The 22,309-nt window shown below is 39.5% G+C and overlaps 1 protein-coding gene across 1 annotated transcript in view; it reads right to left on the reverse strand.

Annotated features, from left to right (window-relative positions):
• The window catches only part of LOC103036463 (kelch domain-containing protein 8B), a 155,513-nt gene extending 139,285 nt beyond the window's left edge, over window positions 1–16,228 (reverse strand). The window contains exon 1 of the mRNA XM_022677396.2: window positions 15,973–16,228. The gene's annotated coding sequence lies outside the window, so the exon portion shown is untranslated. The remainder of the gene's footprint in view (window positions 1–15,972) is intronic.
• Between the last annotated feature and the right edge of the window lie 6,081 nt (window positions 16,229–22,309).

Genomic DNA, 22,309 nt, shown 5'->3' on the forward strand with positions numbered 1-22,309 from the left:
GTGAAGTTTTCTCTAGATCCCCCATCCGAAAACCATGATCCCTCGCTCTGCTATCTCTCTGTCTGGCCTCCAGATCACACTGGACAGGCTGGTAAATCTATATCCTGGAGCGCTCCATAATCTATTTTTCTGAACGAAGCCCTCAACCCTCTGAACGCTTCCTCTCCACTGCTACCAACCACAAATTCAATCTGAAATTTTGATGCTGGCTGTCATTTATAATTTATCCCAGCTAACGTCTTGTACACTGTTTCCTCTCTGCTGTGCAGGCATCATGTCGGTCCCTGAGTCCTCCTCTTTTTCCTTCGCTCTTTGACAGTCAACTCACGAAGGCCCCCATATTTCTGTGCATTTAGCCTGCAGTGCAAAAACATGATTACATCTCACGGAGAGCGTCCCAGAGGAAGAAAGGGTGGAGCTGGGAAAGGAGAACAAGTTAACTATACCTATTGCAAGATTTCATAAGACTGCTCAAAAACTCTTACACAAATTATATGTATATATACACTACATACAGTATGTGCATCAATGCTGTTATCCACAGGCATTCACATGAATTCAAACAAGGATTCATGTGTGTGATCAGCGTTCAAATCACTCCATGCCTGCAATGTGCCAATAATTTCACTGAAGCAACACAGATCAGAGAGGGATGAAAGAAAGAAGGTTGACAGACATTGTGAGTTATGTGTGTGGATGGTTATATCCATTTACATAGAAGGCAAGCTTCCAATAAGCCTTCAACAAATAAATCCCAAAGGGCATGGCAGGTTTTCATGTGGAAATAACAGTGTATTTTCATACTGTATATTAATTTTCATCACCACACAATCACAAAGATGCCCTCTAAAATCAGTAGAAGGAGAACAGGGTTAAGACAGATGGGGACTGTAAAATAAACATGATTAAATGTGCTGCCCCTGAAATTGAAATTGTTTCAATATTTTGAGTTCTTCCTGGAAGTTGAACCTATAATCTCCTCACTCTTGCTTGTGTCTTGTCCACTGAAAGCTAAATACTATGACTTTTGACATGGCTGGGTATTTAAGAAATTTCAGCTGCGTCTCATTTCCTAATGCTTATACAGCTCACCTTCAAATGTATTGCTGTCCAAATTAAGATGAAGAATTAAAAATGTATGAGTATTTATGAGAAGTTGTGACTAAGATATGTTGAGTTAACTTAAAACCATCTGTCTATAATCAGTTACTTTATCATTTGAAGTTGGTGTGGCCAGGTGCACTGCCCAAACAGATGGTCCACATCACCTTTACCCAACCATTGCACCAACAAAAGAGGTTAAAAAGAAACCTTTTGCACACACAGACCCACACTCTCTCTTTCCTGACAACAGACACCCCAAGCACACTCATACAAAACAGCCCTGGCGCTGTACACCTGTGATAAATATAATATTCTGTCCGAAGGACCAGTATCATGAAACAGCACTTACAGTAGCCAGAACCCCTCTCAACCCACATGCCCCAAAATCCATCCACTGCATTAGATGTAACACTATGAAAGCACACAGCACTGTACTGTAATGGATTCTACTTACTGTGCTTTTACTGTGCATTTGACTTTTTACTCTTATACTGGGTTGTCCCTTACGTTTACCTCAGCATGTTTTGAGCAAAGTGCTCAGTGTTGTACTCCCCACTTTTACCACCAAAATGGTTCCATTTAAAGTTCACTTTTTATGGTCATGATACTGAAACTTTTCTAAATCAATACAACAGTTTGAAAAATATTCACACTCTATTTCTTTTTTGTCATTACATGGATCATCAGTCGTTAAAAGGCTTATGCTAAGTTAAAAAAATTATTGAACATGGAGTGAATGACTGAACATTGATGGAGAGTTTTCCATCAAACAAGTTTTTTTTCTCAATGTAATAAAATGTGCATACAAAAACCTGAATGAAAAAGGGCCAATTTAATTTTTTTTTAGCAAGAACAAGGTGAAAAATGATTCAAATTAGAGTATCACAAAAGCCAAATTGAGACAAGGAGGATTGAAAAAGGTTTTTTTGAATAAACATTAGGCCTATATCGAGAAATAAGCACCTGCAGCACATTCAGTGAAGGTCTGTGGTATGTTCTATTTTATTAGATTTGTTCATATTGCTTAATATACGAAATGTATATGAACTGTATATGTTGGTAATTTCTTGACACACCATTTTTGTTGCTTTAAAGATTGTGAAAAGCTGAATCCAAAGCAAAGTCCAATACAAACTGTCTAGTGTGTTTGTGCTCCCAGATGTATGATGATCTTTCAGCCCTTGTTAAATGGACTGTCAATGCTTGTCATGAACAGATATTTTATATATATATATATATTTTTTTAGATTTATTATGTACAATAATACAGCACAATTTCTCAGTCCTTGCACTGAAACAGCCCCTCCCCCTTCCTCCCCACTCTGCAATGGACATTTATTCCTTTCCCTGTTCCCAACACACCTTACTCAATGAGTCTGCCCGTTACCAAGCCCTTTTAGAGCTGCATTGTGTGTTAAAACAGGAAAACATCTAAAATATGCAGGGCAGGGGGGCACCAGGACCAGAACTGAAATATTAAATAATTTGGCTTTCTATGACCTGCATGCATTGCCCTACACCTTTAAATGCACTCTTCAGTGCTGGTTTAAAACCAACAAAAGGCATGCAGCACTGCTCCCAATAAAACAGTGTTTGCACAGTAGTCTCCTTTCTAACCAACAATATAAACGTATGGCAGGGGGTGCCTGAATGGAAAAAACAAAGCATTGCAACAAGTATATAATCTATTAAACTATGTCCCTGATCCAGATACACTGGACCACATCTTTACGTCAAAGTAATAACTGCACAGATGCAACTAGAACACACTCTCTTGGTAAGCAACCACAAAGAAACAGATGCAGATATATTTTTTCTAATGTCCTCTTACAGTCTCAGATACACTTACAGTACCCACTCTCTACCCCCTTTTTTGCTCCCCCTGACCCCTCCTGGGAAAGGACAACCTCAGGGCAAACCACATAAACTAGGCCAGACATGGGAACAGGACACAAGAAGAAAATAGCTCTAGTGAATGATTGCACGGATTAGAGAATGATACACACAATCTGTCTCAGGCGGCAGACCAGTTGAGGGAACCCAGGTGTAGGACTGGAATGGGGTTGTGACACTAAAACTGCAAGAAAGTTAATGTCTGGTCTAACTCAACTCCACAGTTTTACAAACTTCTACCTTTCATATCTATCTTGTTTAGTTTTCAGTTTGAACCAAACCAAATTTTTTGGTTTTAAAGGTGCCAAGAACCACAATCCAAAAGACCAAAATATGTTCTGAGCAAAAGAAGTGGTCTCAGTCCAGATCAGGTAAACTACTGATACCACTTTTCCCTTTCTGATACCAGTGCCAGATTCCAATACAAACTTTGACTTTGAACTACTTGACAGGTGCCTATAAATCCTGATATTTGAAGTGTTCCATTTTTAATAGGTTTTATTTTGAAAAAGACAGTGTTACATAGAGTAAGCTTGAAAGCACAGCATTTACTGGTTGAGTAACTGCACATGTGAAAAGGGAATTCAGTCAAGTGTCATCTAGTGGCGCAAATGCAAATCAGCAATTGCTTCATGGAACAGTGCTCTCTACTACTGATAAGATACTGTGTGTAATTGTTAGTACTGGTGGCGATGGCAATACAGTATTGTTATTGGTGCAACACTTAACTGAACCATACACTTCTCTAGATAATTCAGAAAATCAAAAAGAACCTGTGTTGTGATAAACAACGTGCACATGCTTCACACTCAGAACTATGGGAGCAACAAATTGCTTTACATATTGTAATTGTAGATTAAGCCCTAAGTATAAATAGAAATGAAAAAAAAACAAGGATAATCTTTTACAAGCATTTCACTATGTGACAATGGTGAATGGTGAGGCGTCGAATTGTGGCTGGGACAAAGATTTTGGCACAAAACGCTGAACTGACATCACTCTACAAACCAATCAGTGTAAAATTTAAAGAAACACAGTTCATGTAGGTGATGACATTATTGTACGTAGCACTGTTCTTTAGGGCACTCACTAGTGTGAAGACCAAACTAACTGGACAAACCATGTAACAAGTACATGAACTTTGGTTCAGACTCTGGTCTGGATTTTAGGTGTGAAAATGGGGACCAAAATGAAGCCCAGTGAACATGAACATGAGGAAGTATTAAACAACCGCCCCCCCCCCCCCCCCCCACAACCCAAAAAGAAGAGACAAGCTCCTAAACCACCGGACAGACAGCTCCGCTCTCGACTTCTTCACCAGCAGGAGCCCCTCCCACCTCCCTCCACCATAAGGGAAGAGGCCGCCACAAGTAATCCAGCAAACTGATATATTTTGGGTCCGTGCTGCTACAATGGTGAAGTCAGCAGTACATGTTTTCAAAACAAGTGCGGACCCTGTGTGCCAGTTATCTCCCCCATTCCAGTTCTTATCAGAAGCAGAAAGAACAGGGAGTATAGGTCAGATAATGTGAATATATCCAACTTGCAGTATATAAATTGTAACCCACAGTCTTTGGAACAAAATGCACAGGTTATTAAGTTAGCTCTACTAAATATCAGATCTCTTACAAACAAGTCCTATGTAATTAATGATTTTATTACAAATTATGGGCTTGATTTTCTGTTTTTAACAGAGACATGGTTAAATTCTTGTAGTGCTGAAAGTGTATTAATTGAGTCGGCTCCACCAAACTTTAACTTTTTAAATGTCTCACGTACCGGCAAGAAAGGTGGAGGTGTAGCTATGCTGTTTGATGATACTTTCCAATGCAAGCAGTTATCACTTGGTGATTTCACATCTTTTGAATATTTAGGTGCAGTTTTAAAAGGGACACCAAGAATATTACTAATAATTGTCTACAGGCCTCCAAGGTACAATGCTGATTTTATTGATGATTTTACAGATATGCTGTCTTTTATTTCTACTGAATTTGATCATTTTATTATTGCTGGTGATTTTAACATTCACATTGATAATCCCAAGGATAATTATGCCAGAGAACTCTATGATGTATTTGACTCTTTTGAACTCTCTCAGCATGTGACTGGAAGCACACACTGTCATGGTCACACCCTGGATTTGGTTATTTCGAAGGGTCTCAACATATCAACCTCTATTAAGGATGTTGCACTGTCAGATCACTACTGTGTCTTCTTAGAAATGTGGACTTCAATACACAGTGAAGCCAGACAGATTAGGTACAAGAAGAGACAGATAAATGACATGACAGCTGAACTTTTTGTGAGCAAAGTGTGCTCTGCACCATGCAAACCATCAGACTCTGTAGATACTCTGCTGGATAGTTTTAACTCAAAAACTGCTAGAGTTTTAGATGAGATTGCACCAGTTAGAGTTAAAACCATGCCATGCAAGCATAAAGCACCATGGAGAAATGATGCTGCAGTTCAGCTCCAAAAGAAAGAATGCAGAAAAGCTGAGCGCAGATGGCGTAAAACCAAGCTTCACATTCACAAAGAAATTTTTAAAGATAGATTGCGTGATTACAATAAAATAATGTGCACATGTAGACAAACCTACTTCTCCAGCATTATTAACAATAATATTAACAATAGCAAAGTTCTTTTCACTGTGGTTGACAGACTAACTAACTCACCTATATATATGACCCCTGAGCTAGTTTCAACTGAGAGATGTAATGAGTTTGCTAAATTTTTTAATACTAAAATCCACAATATCAGACAAGCCATCAGTACATCTCTATCCACCAAGGAGCCCATGTGCTCTCCAAAACCATGCAAAAGCATCATAGTCAACATGTGCCACAGTGAGTCACCTCAAATCATCCACCTGCAGTCTTGATACATTACCAACCAAGTTTTTAAAGAATGTTTTTATTCAATATCAGCAGACATTCTTCAAATTGTAAATACCTCACTCATGTCAGGTGTTTTCCCAAATGCATTAAAAACTGCTGTTGTGAAGCCTCTCTTAAAAAAGAAAAATTTAGATACAAACTTATTGAACAATTACAGACCAATCTCTAATCTACCATTCATTGGAAAAATAATTGAAAAAAATGTCTTCAAGCAAGTTATGCACTTCCTGTCCATAAATAACTGTCTAGACCAATTTCAGTCAGGTTTCCGGCCCAATCATAGTACTGAGACTGCGCTTATTAAGGTTATCAATGACATTCGCTTAAACACAGACTCAGGAAAAATGTCTATTCTACTACTGCTTGATCTAAGTGCTGCTTTTGACACCATTGACCACAACATTCTCATAGATAGACTTGAGAACCGGGTTGGAATTTCTGGAACTGTCCTAAAATGGTTCAGTTCATACCTTCAAGGAAGGAAATACTTTGTGGAAATGGAAAATAATGTTTCTGAGACTGTGCCAGTGACCTGTGGTGTACCCCAGGGTTCAATTCTTGGGCCACTCTTATTTAATTTATATATGATTCCTCTGGGTGAAATCATGCGTGACTATGGGATATCTTACCACATCTATGCAGATGACACTCAGATCTACATGGCCCTCTGCCCAAACAATTTCGGTCCCATTGACTCACTGTGTAAATGCCTTGAGCAGATAAATAAATGGATGGGACAGAACTTTCTGCAGTTAAATAAAGATAAAACAGAGATTATTTTATTTGGGAATATTAATGAGAGGCACAGACTAGCTGCCTATCTGGATTCAAAAAGCCTGAAATCTAAAGAACTAGTGCGTAATCTTGGTGTACAAATGGACTCTGATCTCACTTTTAACAGTCACGTCAAAGCCGTCACCAAATCAGCATTTTATCACCTCAAGAACATCAATAAGATCAGAGATTTTCTGTCTAAAGCAGACCTGGAGAAACTCATCCACACCTTTATTTCTAGTAGGATTGATTACTGTAATGGACTCCTAACTGGACTCCCAAAAAAGACCATCAAACAGCTTCAGCTGATTCAGAATTCAGCAGCCAGAGTTCTGACTAGGAGGAAAAGAAGGGAGCACATCACCCCCATCCTTAAATCCCTACACTGGATACCAGTATGTTACAGAATAGACTTTAAGGTTCTGTTACTGGTCTATAAATGTGTTAATGGTGCAGGACCAGCATATTTATCTGATGTGCTCCAGCAGTATGAGCCGAGCAGAACTCTCAGATCATCAGGAACTGCTCAGTTAGAGCCGCCTAAAGTAAAAACTAAACATGGAGAGGCAGCGTTTAGCTACTACGCTGCTCTTAAATGGAACCAGTTAACAGAGAGCATTAGAAGAGCCCCAACAATAAACATGTTTAAATCCAGACTGAAAACCTACATGTTTGATCAGGCCTTTAGCTCAGCTTAAAACACTGCAGCTCCGCCCACTTTTATTCTGTAACGGCACTTTTATATTATGTTTTATTCATGCTTTATTCTTATTAATTCCTTGTTGTTCTTTTACATGTTTTTAATTTAATTCTCTTTGTTTTAATCATGTTTTAATCAATCATGCTTTATTCTTATTTTAGTTTTTATTTCCATTTTTACTGTTAATCTTTTACATGTTTTTTTTATTTTTATTTTTTATTTGATTTCTCTGTGTATTTTCTAATTTGTAAAGCACTTTGAATGACCGTTGTGTATGAAAGGTGCTATATAAATAAACTTGCCTTGCCTTGCCTTGCCTTAGAGAAGCATTGTAGGTGAACCAGTGTACATCAGCATGCAGAACTTTCAAACACCACTCACAGGCACATCGACTCTCAGTCTCTTATGATAAATAAAATTAATGCTATCATCACTTCTCCCAAGTCTTTACAAACACCACAATCATAATACACACAGGCAAACACAGGCATGTGCACACAATACCAAAAAAACAACATCCTCAGCTTTATGCACACTGCACCTTCTGCACTGCCTCTTTGCTTCTGCTTCTCAGAGATTCAGGTGGAAGAATTTGAAGCTGTTGCCGCAGGCCTAAGCAAGAGGGGTCAGCAAAGCGAGAGAGAAAAAAAAGCGAGTGACAGAAAGTTAGCCAGGAAGCGGAAACAAAGTCTGTCATGTCGTTCGTTGTGGCCGTCTCTGCTAAACTTCATTTCTAAGCTGCAGGGACACTCATGGAGAGACAGAGCACGTTTTGTACACTGGCCTCATTCAGGCCCGGGCCAAGTGTGCAGGCGGCTTCTTTCGGCCTTTAACTCAGCGTTATAATCCTGACAGCTCCTTCAGTGGAACCAGACACAGTGACACTCCTCCTTACAGAGCCAAAGACTCTCAGCCCTCTTCAAAAACGCAATGACAGACCAAATAAATGTCTCTGACGAGAAGGACAGCGTATCAAAGAGCTCTGTGAAACAGCACTTATATTTGCAGAGCCAACACAGCTTCCGGCTCAACTAGAAATCCTTAAAAGAACCCACAGCACTCATGTCACAGTAATTCTGTCACAGTTCTACTTGATTTGCTCTTACAGGAACCTCCATCATGCTAACATCACTCTTCAGCTATAAGGACGTCTTGAGGTAAAGTTAGAGGAGATACTGTTTGAATTGACTTTTCTGTTCAAATAACCATTTCAGTACAATGTCATACTCCTTCTATATCTGGGACAGCTTATAACTCCCTCTGAAAATGAGGGAAATTTGTCCATATATTAAGCTTTTCTCTGAAAGTGTACAGATTTGGGGAGAATGAAGCAATACCCCTGGAAATTGTGCAGGCTCTGCACAATTTCTCTGGCAGAAAAGAAACACATCTTTTGTAGCCATTAACTATGCTAATCTGCAGAGGGCTTTTAATTTGTAATAAGGGATGGAGGAGGAAGACAGTGATAAAAGATAAGAGATTAAGCTATGTTTATTTTAAGTTAGATCGATAGGTTATACAATTTAAAGTACTTTCACAATGGCTACGTTCTCACAGCATGTAAATGTTGCCCAAATCCAATCCAAACAGTTGTGCTGTTTTTGTTTAAACAGTGCAGAGAAAAGCAATGGACAGCAGCAAAGACTTGAGGACTTTTGGTGCAGAAAAACAAGAAAACAGGCCTCATAAATATTTGTGCTAATGTATTACTTACAATAATATTATATGGCTTGTTTGTAATTAGTTGGCCAAATGTGGCTAAATAATAAAAAACAGACTGTGACAGAAAAATGTTTCCTTTTCTACGAGCTGGTGTAAATTATCAGTGATAAGTTTAGCTGAATTCTGAACTCACTCATCATTCTTGAGATTCTGACAGCGATTAAAACAACTTAACATAAAGCATTGCTATATCACGCATGTGTGCCACATACAAAGCGCGAAACATTCAAATAGATGTCAGATATAGAAACAAACAGCTTTGGGACATTTTTAACTGTTGTGTAATGTAAGACTCCAGGCACTGTTTATATTCGTCAACCAGCCAGATTTCCATGGTAAAGGGAGTATTAATGAGTCTTTACACTGGTTAAAGCAATTAAAAATAAACAGTAACTTTAAATACTACCTTAACTGTATTCTGAAATAACTGGTTTAAGAAGCTTAGCTAAATAGGAAGCAAACAAATGATAGGCTACAAACCTGACAAAGCTTGTTTTGCCTGGCATGTTGTTTCATTTTATTTCTATCTTGGTATAGCAACATAGTATGGCTATACTTGGAATTTAAAAAATCTATATGCTGAAAAGAAAAATATATAATTGTGTGAACATCGCTGGTTAAACTATAGTAACATTATATCGCACAAAGCTTACATTAATGTGTGAATGTGTGTATAGGGGAGTAAGTAAGCGGGTGAAAATGTCAGTGTTGGGGCTTATCTTCTCTTGTATAATATCTCCGCTAAAGCTGTGTAACAGGGTTTGCAAAGAGGAAAAGTAATGAGAAAAGAATTATCACTCAAATGATCAGGGGTCTAATGGAAATGAGCATCACTTCTAGTGACAGTACATTTAATGAAGCGTCCCTCTAAAACTGTTCTTACACTATTCTCTGGTTCTATTTTGACACAGAGACAGGGACATCTACATGTGTGTGTGCTGCTGCTTCCAACTAGGACTAAATTGGTGGAATGATGCAGTAATGTAGACAACAGTATGTGAGAGTTAACGATACACAGTCCTCCTGTACCAATCCTGCCTGGGGTGTTCCGCAAGGTTCTGTACTTGGACCACTTCTGTTTAGTACCTATTTGCTTCCACTTGGTTACATTATCCGCCAGCATAGTCTGAGCTATCACCTTTATGCAGACGACACCCAGATTTATATTTGCACTAGTTCTGATATTCCATCCACTCTGATCTCCTTAAACCACTGTTTACAAGACATTAAAAATTGGATGCACAACAATTTCCTGAAGCTTAACTCAAACTAACTAAAACTTAACTAAAACAGAAGTACTTTTAATTGGGCCCAAGTCCACTATTGAGTCTGCTGACAATTTTACAGTTACGATCGATAGTTCAAATGTCTCTCCATCTGCACATGTTAAAAATCTTGGTGTTATCTTGGACACAAAATTATCTTTTGAACCCTATGTCAGTAAAATCAGGCAGTCTGCCTTCTTTCACCTCAGAAACATTGCACGTATTCGGTCATATCTCTCATTCACTCATGCTGAGCGCCTTATACATACATTTATCACGTCACGTCTTGATTACTGTAATGCTCTTCTAAATGGTTTACAATCATGTACCTTAAACAAACTGCAGACTGTGCAGAATGCAGCTGCCCGCTTACTAACCTCAACTCGTCTGCACCAACATATCACACCCATACTCAAAAACCTACACTGGCTGCCTGTGTCATATCGAATCACATATAAGGTACTACTACTCACATACAAAGCTCTACATAACACTGCTCCGGTTTACCTTGCTGAACTTTTAATCCCATACTGCCCGTCCCGCTGCCTGTGATCAGCGAGCTCTGGTTTACTCACTGTACCAAAATCCAGCCTGCTTTCTCCTCTGCTGCCCCACGATTGTGGAATCAGCTCCCCAGTAATATTCGTGCTGCAGACAGCCTAAACTCTTTTAAATCTTTACTTAAAACTCATCTTTTTAGGAAAGCTTATTGCTGTTAATATATTTTTACCTGCATACTTTATTTTATTTTTTATTTTATTGTCTGTTTTTTTTAATGGTCTCTTTTTTTTATGTATAAATACTTGCACTGTTACGTGTAAGTGCTTGCATGCTTGTTTTTATTCACTATGCTTTTTGTCTATGGCTGTGTTGTTAAGCGCTTTGAGTTTTCAGGAAAGGCGCTATATAAATAAAATATTATTATTATTATTATTATTAATGTATTCTGCTCTAATATTAATATCTCATCAAACCAAGGAGTGCAGTTATGCAGTGCAAGGAGCCTTTATGAACCTGTCAATGTATATTTGTTTATAGCAGTGGCATCCTGCAGTGCAGGCCCACATCACACTGTGTATTCATACAGAGTAATATATATGAGTTAAAATCATGCAGCTTTGTAGTTATTATTGACGTGGAAAACAACTATACAAGTGTCACACTTGTGCAGTCATACACAAAATACACAGTGCACATAGTCTACAGGTGTGTGAGAACATTAATGAGCATAATGTGGAACCAAATTTTACAGGAAAGTTTCACCTGGAAAATATTTAGCACACTTCCCATCTCATCATGTGGACCGCCCAAGGGTGATCAAATGAACACACAAGTGATGTGTCCATGTTTAATAATAATAGCAATTATTTTAATTATAATAGCAATAATCCATGTTGTCTGCAATGACCAGATATAGAGCAGACAACTGATCCCAAACAACTCTGTATTATTAAAATCATATTAATGAAAGAGTGTTTATGTGATGCTCACTCCGGCCATGTAGTTGGAATACAAAAATCAGAACAGGTTTAACAAATATGTCTAAATATGCCTAAACATGTACTTACACTGTTCATACTAGATAAGAGCTGAATGGATCACAAACGCAAAACAAACTATGGGTAATATGTTAACATACACTATATGGACAAAAGTATTGGGACACCTGTTCATTCATCGTTTCTTTAAAATCAATGGAGATGGAAATACACATATCATGCTTTTGTTGAAATAACTGTCTCTACTGTTCAGGGAATTAGAAAATAGATTTTGGAGTACTGCTGTTAGAATTGAAATGCATTCACCCACAGAAGCTTTAGTAAGATCAGGATATATATCAGGATGATCACTGCCCTACCCCATCCCTAGCTTCCCAAATCAATCCCAAATATTTTGTATAGAGCTCCATCATTCCAGATAATACAGTACCTATGCTCCACAGGTGAATGCTGTGACACTTTAGTTCCTCTGGCCAATGCCTGGCATTAGACATGATGCCAAAAATCTGCTCCAGAGATTCCATTTGTATTGGCAGTCTGTCTCTACAGGGACTAGACAATCTGTATGTTCATTTACACATCTGTGCCAGAAATATTTGCAACTAAAGGTAGCTAAATGCATTAATTAAATGAGGTGTCCACAAACATTTGTACATATGTACATACGGCGTATAAGCTACATATCAGAAGCATTTGTTTCCTAGTTTCTAGTTTGTGATATTTGTTATTCACACCCACATGTCTAGTGCTCTTAAGGGCACTTGATACGTGTGCTTCAGTATATAATGCTCTCTTGGTAACCCTAACGCCGTGTTAATTAATGTTGCACACTTAATAAAGTAAAGAGGGCCATGGAGGCTGGGCGGGGTTGGGGTGTTGCAGGGTTAAGTGAGTATGCTGATAGGCTATCCATCATCCTCAACAACTGCATACTGCTATAGAAGCCACTGTTTGGCAGGAAGAGAACTCACCCCACAGGAAGCCCTCGCTTACATGATATAATCAAATAAGCAGTGAGTCACTAGAGCCCATTCGGACTGCGCTCACACTTCACCCTGCTTACATATTCATTTATGGAGATCAGACCCAGACGAGTCCCAACTTCCCTATTCTCCTGCATACAATAGGTAAATAAGTACAATAATCTATTAGGTAAATAAAGACATAATAAGGTTGGCCTGCATTTAACAGCATCAACCAATTTGTAATGCCTCCATGCCTGCAGACGCTTGGCAGTAATTACTGTCTGCCGTCTTTAATTGTTCCAGTAAGGGTTGTAAAGCTTGTCTTATAAAAAGCTTTGACCCTTTTCCACTACTCTCATTTTTTCCTCTTTTGTAATTGGTAAGAGTGTGTCCAGCTTTTTAATCACCCACAAATTCAACCCCATAGTGAGCGTCTGCAAGAGGAGAGATAAAACCCGAACCAACTGACAGCCCGCGCCGCTGCTCCTATCTGCCTCCATGAATCTTCCGGCCACTCAATGGAAATTAATTAAATCCAGTCACTGGATAAAGCAATTAATTGGCAAGTGCTCGGACACAGAATTGCATCTGAATAAATAACAAAGAAACGGTCAGCATCAGCGCTCCTCTGATGGAGCTTTTCTAATTTACATTTTGTCATTTATTCTTTTATTGTATTTAACTGATCAGGGTAGAGGCTTTGACAAATTTGGCTGACAGCGAAACTGCAGTTCCTTAATATTAGACAACATGTTGCTAATGGAATCTCTGGAATCTGTTCACTCCATTCTCCAACCAACTGCTTATTCATTTCATGCCACATGTTGGCAGTCCATAACAGTCCATAACAGAGAAACCTATTATGCACTTTCTGGCATGGCAAATAGGCTATTAAACTGTACTCACTTTTTGTTATCAGTATAGTGATATTTCAGCTCTCTGCAAGGTTCACAAATCATTTTAGTGCCTACTCTGCTTGTTTGAAACCATGAGGGGAGCAGGTGCTAAAAACATAGTTCCAGCCACAAGGTACCAAATTAAATTGGTCAAATTAGCATAGTCATTCCACTTACCTGTAATTTATTGGAAGGTGTAATGAAACTGGAGTGGTCAGAAAGAGCCAACACAACAAGAGAACGCACCCCACTAACAGTAATTGGAACCAAGAATAAATCTACAACCCTGTGCTATACATGCACGGCCTGCGGCACCACCCTGCCAACCCATTACTAAAAATTCCATGTAAAATTTCAAAACGCTATAGATATCGTTTGGTTCATACCAGAATTAAAAATGTTGTGTTAATAACATAAATTACTTTGTTAACATTACAGAAATTATGCAGAAATATTCTTTAGCATGATACAAGTTTCATATACTTAATGTTAAAACCTTAGTCTATATTTAGAATGAATCTCCTAAAAAAACACATTTATTACCAGAAGTGAACACTTCTAAACACACTTCAGCATCTGCTCTAAATAGATGAGACTGTGTGTCAACACTTCAAGTGATTATGCAAATGACTGCCAAAGAAGCACGGGTTATCACTTCTATGCATAAGGCAGTAATTACTGCCCCCAGGGTGTACTATTGAAGAGAGACACAAGACCAAATCATCAGTAAACATTCAGCACAGTTGTACACCTAGTTAAAAGCACAATTCAGACTAGATGGAGAGATGGAGCCCTGGTTATGCAACAAGAGTTCACAAGAAAGCTGCTCCATGAGCTCTTGCTGAGGGGTTTGGTAGGTTATATTTGCTTTAATGATATTCAGAGCCCTGTTGCTTTTTTTAGGAACGAGAGGGATGCACAGAAGATACACAAGCTGTTGAGCAGAATTGTGGGTATAACTTCCACAATGGGATATAAACTGGAGCTAGGGCTGTGTGATATGGTAAATATTATAGTTACAAATTTTAAAGACATTTTGTTGACACAATATTTATTATAATGCAAGTAATCACAGATTTTGAAGAAATGCAATAATTGCGTCAGATTCCTACAAAACCTACTATTTCAATAGTCTCCTAGGATACTGAATTTTGTTTTAAATTTCAGTTTGCTGCACTCAACCCAATTAAACAGCACTTATTACACTCTCTGCACAATTAAATGAGCAGTTGATCTTTGTTCTTTAAGACTTGGCAATATCCACAATATGATCAGGAAAGTAATATTGTGAATTAAGATAAGAAAATTCATCACAATGTGATAAAATATTGTTATATTGCCCATCACTAACTGAAACATTTAAATAAGGTACGAGTTAAAAAATGAATAAAGCGGTGGTATTTTGTAATTAACAGAAGCTTAAATTAACTTAAATTATAGAACGCAAATGGATTATCAAAGGAGGACAGCAGGAAATAATCAATGCAACAGGTTAGTTATGCAATTATGGAAAGCCTGTGTGACTGGTGGGATTTAAATGGACAAAAAGTAGCTGCAACGCTGACAGCAGCGTACACTTACTATATGGATTTAAAATATATCTAAGTTTTTTGTAATACGGATAAAACTCCAAGCTCGCCTCTTTCTTTCTCTCTCGCTTTCCCTATCTCATTCTATATGTCTAGCTAAGCTACAGATATATCTCTATCATCACTCTCTCTTCACAACAGCCCCCCTCTGTTTAGAATGGCTCTCGCGCGCACTGGCGATGAATGGAGTCCACGCGCAAAAACCGTTACGGTTCCTGACCACTGTACTTATACAAGCTAAGCTAACTAGGTTAGCTAACGTTAACTAGGTTAGCTTAACCAGCTAATATGCACTTTTTTAAAAGCATTAAACTTAAAAACAGTGGCCGTTTTGGACGAAAATAATAATAACTTATATGTCGTGATTGGAAAAAATCTGCCGCATTAAACCCGTCAATTCCTTTGACAGCAGAAAATAACGAGTTTTTCGTAATTAAGTTAGCTTGTCGTGTCTAAAGCTCTTTGCTAGCTACAGATAAAATAATACAGCTAAACGCCCATTTCTGCGCTAGTGTAGTTGGGTTAGTTACGATAACTAGGTTAATTAGCTAACATATATGTCAGATAAATACAGCACTTAGCTGGCAAACTAACCCAACGCTAGCTGGGTATAAGCTAGCTTGTTAACTCAAAACTTCAAACCCGCAGCTCCCCGTGTCCACATTTACCTCTAATTCTTCGCAGTCCGGGCGAAAACATCCACGGCAGCGTCCACAAGAATACATGTAACGTCCAGCAAACTTCACTCAGACTTACAGTCTGTCATCCTCGTCCCACGCCGGGCACTGGTTGTGTGTTTGGATGTTTGGGCTCGTGTCCGCCGCGGTGGAGTGGCTCGTTTTTTAGCTTTCTCAAAACATAAAAAGACGCTCAGCTGTGTGAATATTTCTATTGGCTCAAGCGTTCCTTTCCCGCCTGTATTCGTACAAGCCCCGCCTCTTACAGTGTTATTGGGTAGTAATTCACAAACACGAGCGCTGAGTATATTAACAGCCAATCCTAGAAGCGGGTAAAAGGACAACTGGCCAATCACAGCGCGGTATGCGGGGCTTGTCTTAAAACAGGTGGAATTTAAAAAAACATCCTCACGTCGCTCTCGGTGCGCTGGACGGATGCGCACATGGTGTAGACTGAATGCGGCACGGCCATACATTATGTAGTGACGGACAGACAAACACTATTGTTTGTACATTTGTGTGTTTTGTACTCACGTTTCATAACAAATGAATGCCTATTGTGTGTATATATTTATAAACATATAAAATTAATTAGTCTCTTGTAGAAACTTTATCCATCTAGCAAGCTATACAAGTCAAGTCAGTTATAAGGTGGACTTTGATGTTTGTTTTTGTAGTTAAACAATAATAATAACAAGCAGAGGCGTGTAAACACACCACCACGCTGCTGCACTGCAGCATTTGCTGGCTTATTGACCGCAGGACAGTGCTTTCACTAAACGGAAGCCTCCAATAATTGAAGGAATGTCTGGACTATCACCAGCAGGCCGAAAGATTAATCGATATTTGCCTTCCCTGATTGTCAGGGCTCACACCGGCGGAGCGTCGTGGAATGCATAATAATGCAAGTCTCTATTCCCGTCCCTGAAACAACGAACAGACACGACGGAATTCTTCTTTCATTTCCACGACAGAGCCGCCGCCGCTGCCCTCGGGGTTCCTCCAGAGCTGCATCTGTTCTGCTTCAGACACACAACAGCGGCACAGCGCGCCCCGGCCATTTACCCAGCTCTGCTGCCCTCTTGTGTCCGCTACTGCCATTAAGCCGTGCAGTCTGAGTGCAGATAATTCAGTACTGTATAAACTAGATTTACAGACATAATGCCGGGAAATCATCCTACTTCTGAAGGGAAATCACTTTAATTATTACAATATTGTGTGATCACAAAAAAAGAAAAAAGGAAAAGAAATATACAGTACCAGTCAAAGGTTTGGACACACCCTGATTAAGGAAGATCCACCTAAACACAACAGCGAACAGTGGGAAACAAGGAGCTACTGAACGTGATGTCATTTGACCGAGAAAGCCAAGACCCAGGTCCTCATATCTTTTTAATTGCAATCCGGATGCAAGAGTTTTATCACGGAGTAGATGTGTGAAATTAATCCCATCCAGATAGAGCTTTTGTGTGATTTTTTTTTTTTTTACATTGTAGATGTGTTACTGAAAACATTAAATACATACAGGAACACATACAGGATTAATTTTTAATCAGTGGTAAAAGTGGTAAACAAAACAGAATATATTTTATACTTTAGATTCTTCTAAGTAGCCAAGTAGCTAAGTAGCTTTGATCACAGATTTTCACACTCTTGGTATTTACACAGTGGATTTATGAGTTCTTAAAGGAGTTCCTGAAGGTGCAGAACAATATTTACTGCTTTTCTTTCACGTGGTGAAGCTCCAGCTCATCCCAAATCTCCCAACTCAGTTGGGTTTAGGTCAGGGGATTGTGGAAGCCAAACAGTTTTGCACATTTGCTTACTACGTAATTCCATATGTCCCTTAACTGTTTTTATTTTATTTTTAATATTATTCTGCAATGTAGAAAACAAATGAAATAAAGAAAATCATTGCATAACAATGTGTGTCCAAACTTTGATTTCTAATTCACTTGTAAGTGAATTCCTCTGTACTGCAATGTGTTAAATTGCAATATGGGTAAGTGTGATAAACAGCGATAAAGGATAGTGTGTTATGCTGTAGTAATATAAAGCAGTGTGCTTTACGGTAATATGGAACAGTGTGATAAACAGTAATTAAAAATGCAAAGAAACTTTAAATGCAAGGATTATATGGCCAATTTAATATAGTTTAAAAACTGTAATGAACTAGATAGTAAAGTGTTCTGCTACCCACATGTCCTTGATGTGAGCATAAATGGTTTGAAATCTTCAAGTGATGTAACCTAATGAACCTAATGAAGGAGGACCAAGAGCCAGCAGTCTTTCCCCATTTAAAATGAATCTAACAGAATGTGTTGCCATCTGCTTCCAACATCGCCACAGTTTTGTTTTGATCACAACGGCGACGAGTTGATGTGATGACAAAAGGCGAGAGCATTTTACACACAGGTGAAAGAGGGAAAATTACCGACATGCTAACAAGAGAGAGATGAATGCCTTGTGCATCACAATTCCTGAAAATTGAGCATGAACATAAACCTTCGTATTGTCCTCGAGTCATTAGGCATGAGCACAACACACTCCTCCATGCTGTAAGCAAGACAGCTCGTGCTCCAACTGCAGACTAATTATGCCACAGCACCTCATTTAGGCTGTAATGAGAAAGCTCAAATTGCTGTAGAGGCCATCATCAAGCAAAACACACACGCATTCAGGAGAAAGAGATTTGGCAGCTGTGACAGAGTTGAATGAGACTCTGTGTGAGAGACTCAGGCAGGGGGTGGAAATGCAGTGCTGATAAACTTTGCATTAGAAGCTCGTGATGCAGGTAAATTAGAGTTAGTCTACCAGCTGCAGTTTAGAAAGCTTTCTGTTGGGAATATATAAACATACTTTTCACTTAAGCTTTCTCAAATTGTTAATAATTGTCTAATGGTCTAATTTTACTGCTTATTAGCAATTATTTATATTATTTACTTTACTTTTATATGATTTATTTTTAACAGTAATATTTTTATATTTAAAAAAAGCATACAATTATCTGTTCACGAAAAAAGAATCTGGATAAAAGCCGAAGTTGCTTTTTAGTTAAGTTGCTGTTTTTTGTTTCTGGTTACAATGTCACTAATTTAATTAGCATATTTTAGGAAATATAGCAAATATCTTGGTAAATCAAGATGCCCGTTTTACGATGTTTTTTACTTCTTATCAAGCTTAATGCATTTCACGAATTTAAGCAAAAGGGTGAGTCTCTAAAATATGTTTATGAAATATCTTAGTGGCTGTTTACATACACAACATTTAAACATTTCAAATAGAGGAGCCCAACAGAACACTCCTGCCCAAAGGACACCTATAAATTCTCAAAAGGACACTGAGAGCAGTCAGCTAAAAATAATGCATCAAGATCTTTGACCTGGAGAAGGGACACTTGGAACACTTAGATAACTAGAGATATCTAAAGAGAGATTTAAAGATGCCCAAAGACACACTTGGAGATGCCCAAAAGGACACTCGGAGATGCCCAAAAGGATACTTGGAGATGCCCAAAAGGATACTTGGAGATGCCCAAAAGGACACTTGGAGATGCCCAAAAGGACACTCGGAGATGCCAAAAGGACACTCGGAGATGCCAAAAGGACACTCGGAGATGCCCAAAAGGACACTCGGAGATGCCCAAAAGGACACTCGGAGATGCCCAAAAGGACACTCGGAGATGCCCAAAAGGACACTCGGAGATGCCCAAAAGGACACTCGGAGATGCCCAAAAGGACACTCGGAGATGCCCAAAAGGACACTCGGAGATGACCAAAAGGACACTCGGAGATGCCCAAAAGGACACTCGGAGATGCCCAAAAGGACACTCGGAGATGCCCAAATGGACACTCGGAGATGCCCAAATGGACACTCGGAGATCCCCAAAAGGACACTCGGAGACACACTCGGAGATGCCCAAAAGGACACTCGGAGATGCCCAAAAGGACACTCGGAGATGCCCAAAAGGACACTCGGAGATGACCAAAAGGACACTCGGAGATGCCCAAAAGGACACTCGGAGATGCCCAAAAGGACACTCGGAGATGCCCAAAAGGACACTCGGAGATGCCCAAAAGGACACTCGGAGATGCCCAAATGGACACTCGGAGATCCCCAAAAGGACACTCGGAGACACACTCGGAGATGCCCAAAAGGACACTCGGAGATGCCCAAAAGGACACTCGGAGATGCCAAAAGGACACTCGGAGATGCCCAAAAGGACACTCGGAGATGCCCAAATGGACACTCGGAGATGCCCAAATGGACACTCGGAGATGCCCAAAAGGACACTCGGAGATGCCCAAATGGACACTCGGAGATGCCCAAAAGGACACTCGGAGATGCCAAAAGGACACTCGGAGATGCCCAAAAGGACACGCGGAGATGCCCAAAAGGACACTCGGAGATGCCAAAAGGACACTCGGAGATGCCCAAAAGGACACTCGGAGACACACTCGGAGATGCCCAAAAGGACACTCGGAGATGCCCAAAAGGACACTCAGAGATGCCCAAAAGGACACTCGGAGATGCCAAAAGGACACTCGGAGATCCCAAAAGGACACTCGGAGATGCCAAAAGACACATTTGGAGATGCCCAAAAGGACACTCGAAGATACCCAAAAGGACACTCGGAGATGCCAAAAGACACATTTGGAGATGCCCAAAAGGACACTCGAAGATACCCAAAAGGACACTCGGAGATGCCCAAAAGGACACTCGGAGATGCCCAAAAGGACACTCGGAGATGCCCAAAAGGACACTCCGAGATCCCAAAAGGACACTCGGAGATGCCAAAAGGACACTCGGAGATGCCAAAAGACACATTTGGAGATGCCCAAAAGGACACTCGAAGATACCCAAAAGGACACTCCGAGATCCCAAAAGGACACTCGGAGATGCCCAAAAGGACACTCGGAGATGCCAAAAGGACACTCGGAGATGCCAAAAGGACACTCGGAGATGCCCAAAAGGACACTTGGAGATGCCCAAAAGGACACTCAGAGATGCCCAAAAGGACACTCGGAGATGCCAAAAGGACACTTGGAGATGCCAAAAGACACATTTGGAGATGCCCAAAAGGACACTCGAAGATACCCAAAAGGACACTCCGAGATCCCAAAAGGACACTCCGAGATCCCAAAAGGACACTCGGAGATGCCCAAAAGGACACTCGGAGATGCCCAAAAGGACACTCGGAGATGCCCAAAAGGACACTCGGAGATGCCAAAAGGACACTTGGAGATGCCCAAAAGGACACTCGGAGATGCCCAAATGGACACTCGGAGATCCCCAAAAGGACACTCGGAGACACACTCGGAGATGCCAAAAGGACACTTGGAGATGCCCAAAAGGACACTTGGATATGCCCAAAAGGATACTCAGAGATGCCAAAAGGACACTCTGAGATCCCCAAAAGGACACTCGGAGATGCCCAAAAGGACACTTGGATATGCCCAAAAGGATACTTGGCGATGCCCAAAAGGACACTCAGAGAGGAGCAGTGGGGCCACAGCTGTTTACTACCTCAGCAGCAACTAGTGTGACAGAAATTTCAAGCATTTCCAGCATTTATAACATTTACTACACTGTGGCAAAGTAATTTTTCTCTGTCTATTTAAAGGTTGCACACAGTGCAGCTTCAATAAGCAGCAAGGGATCAATATGAACACCTATTCAAGTCTTTAATCGTGGAACATTAATGTATTTGATGTTTTTATTGACAATCACCATTTCTTATAGAGACAATGAACAAAACTGCTTTTGTACCAAACTATAATTACAATCTATAATTTATTATCACGATTATTTATTTTTATTTCACCTCTTTACTAGCTCTAAATGTCTCTGTTCCTATTTGTGTAATTTTTGTGTAAAACACAATACATTATCTTGAGTTCTTTCTGTCTGTATTGAATTAAAGTCATTGTGAATGTAATAAATGTGTTTAAACAATTTTTAGCTGTTCTATACTGTCTCCTAAACCTTTTCTGATTTAGGGTTATAATACAATTCATCTTCAACTTAGTACTGTTATCACTGGTAGAATGCATTTAATAGTTCTAGTAAACTGTTCTGTTAAGAATGATCTGATGCGATAAAGAAAAGAAAGAAGAATAAGGGAAGATGAGGGGGAGGAGAAAAAGAGGAAGTAAGGAGAAGGAAGGAAGAAAAGGGGGAGGAACACCCAATTCTGTGTTGGATCTATTTATTTAGTTTTGTACATTTTCTGTCATTTTTCTGTCTATAATTCCTGTGCTCTTAATCTGGATATTGTTTAGGCTTTTTTTTGTTTAGGCTCTTTTGAAGTAATCTTGCAGCAACACTA

This window comes from Astyanax mexicanus, chromosome 13, assembly GCF_023375975.1.
Source record: "Astyanax mexicanus isolate ESR-SI-001 chromosome 13, AstMex3_surface, whole genome shotgun sequence".
NCBI classification, from domain to species: Eukaryota; Metazoa; Chordata; class Actinopteri; order Characiformes; family Acestrorhamphidae; genus Astyanax; species Astyanax mexicanus.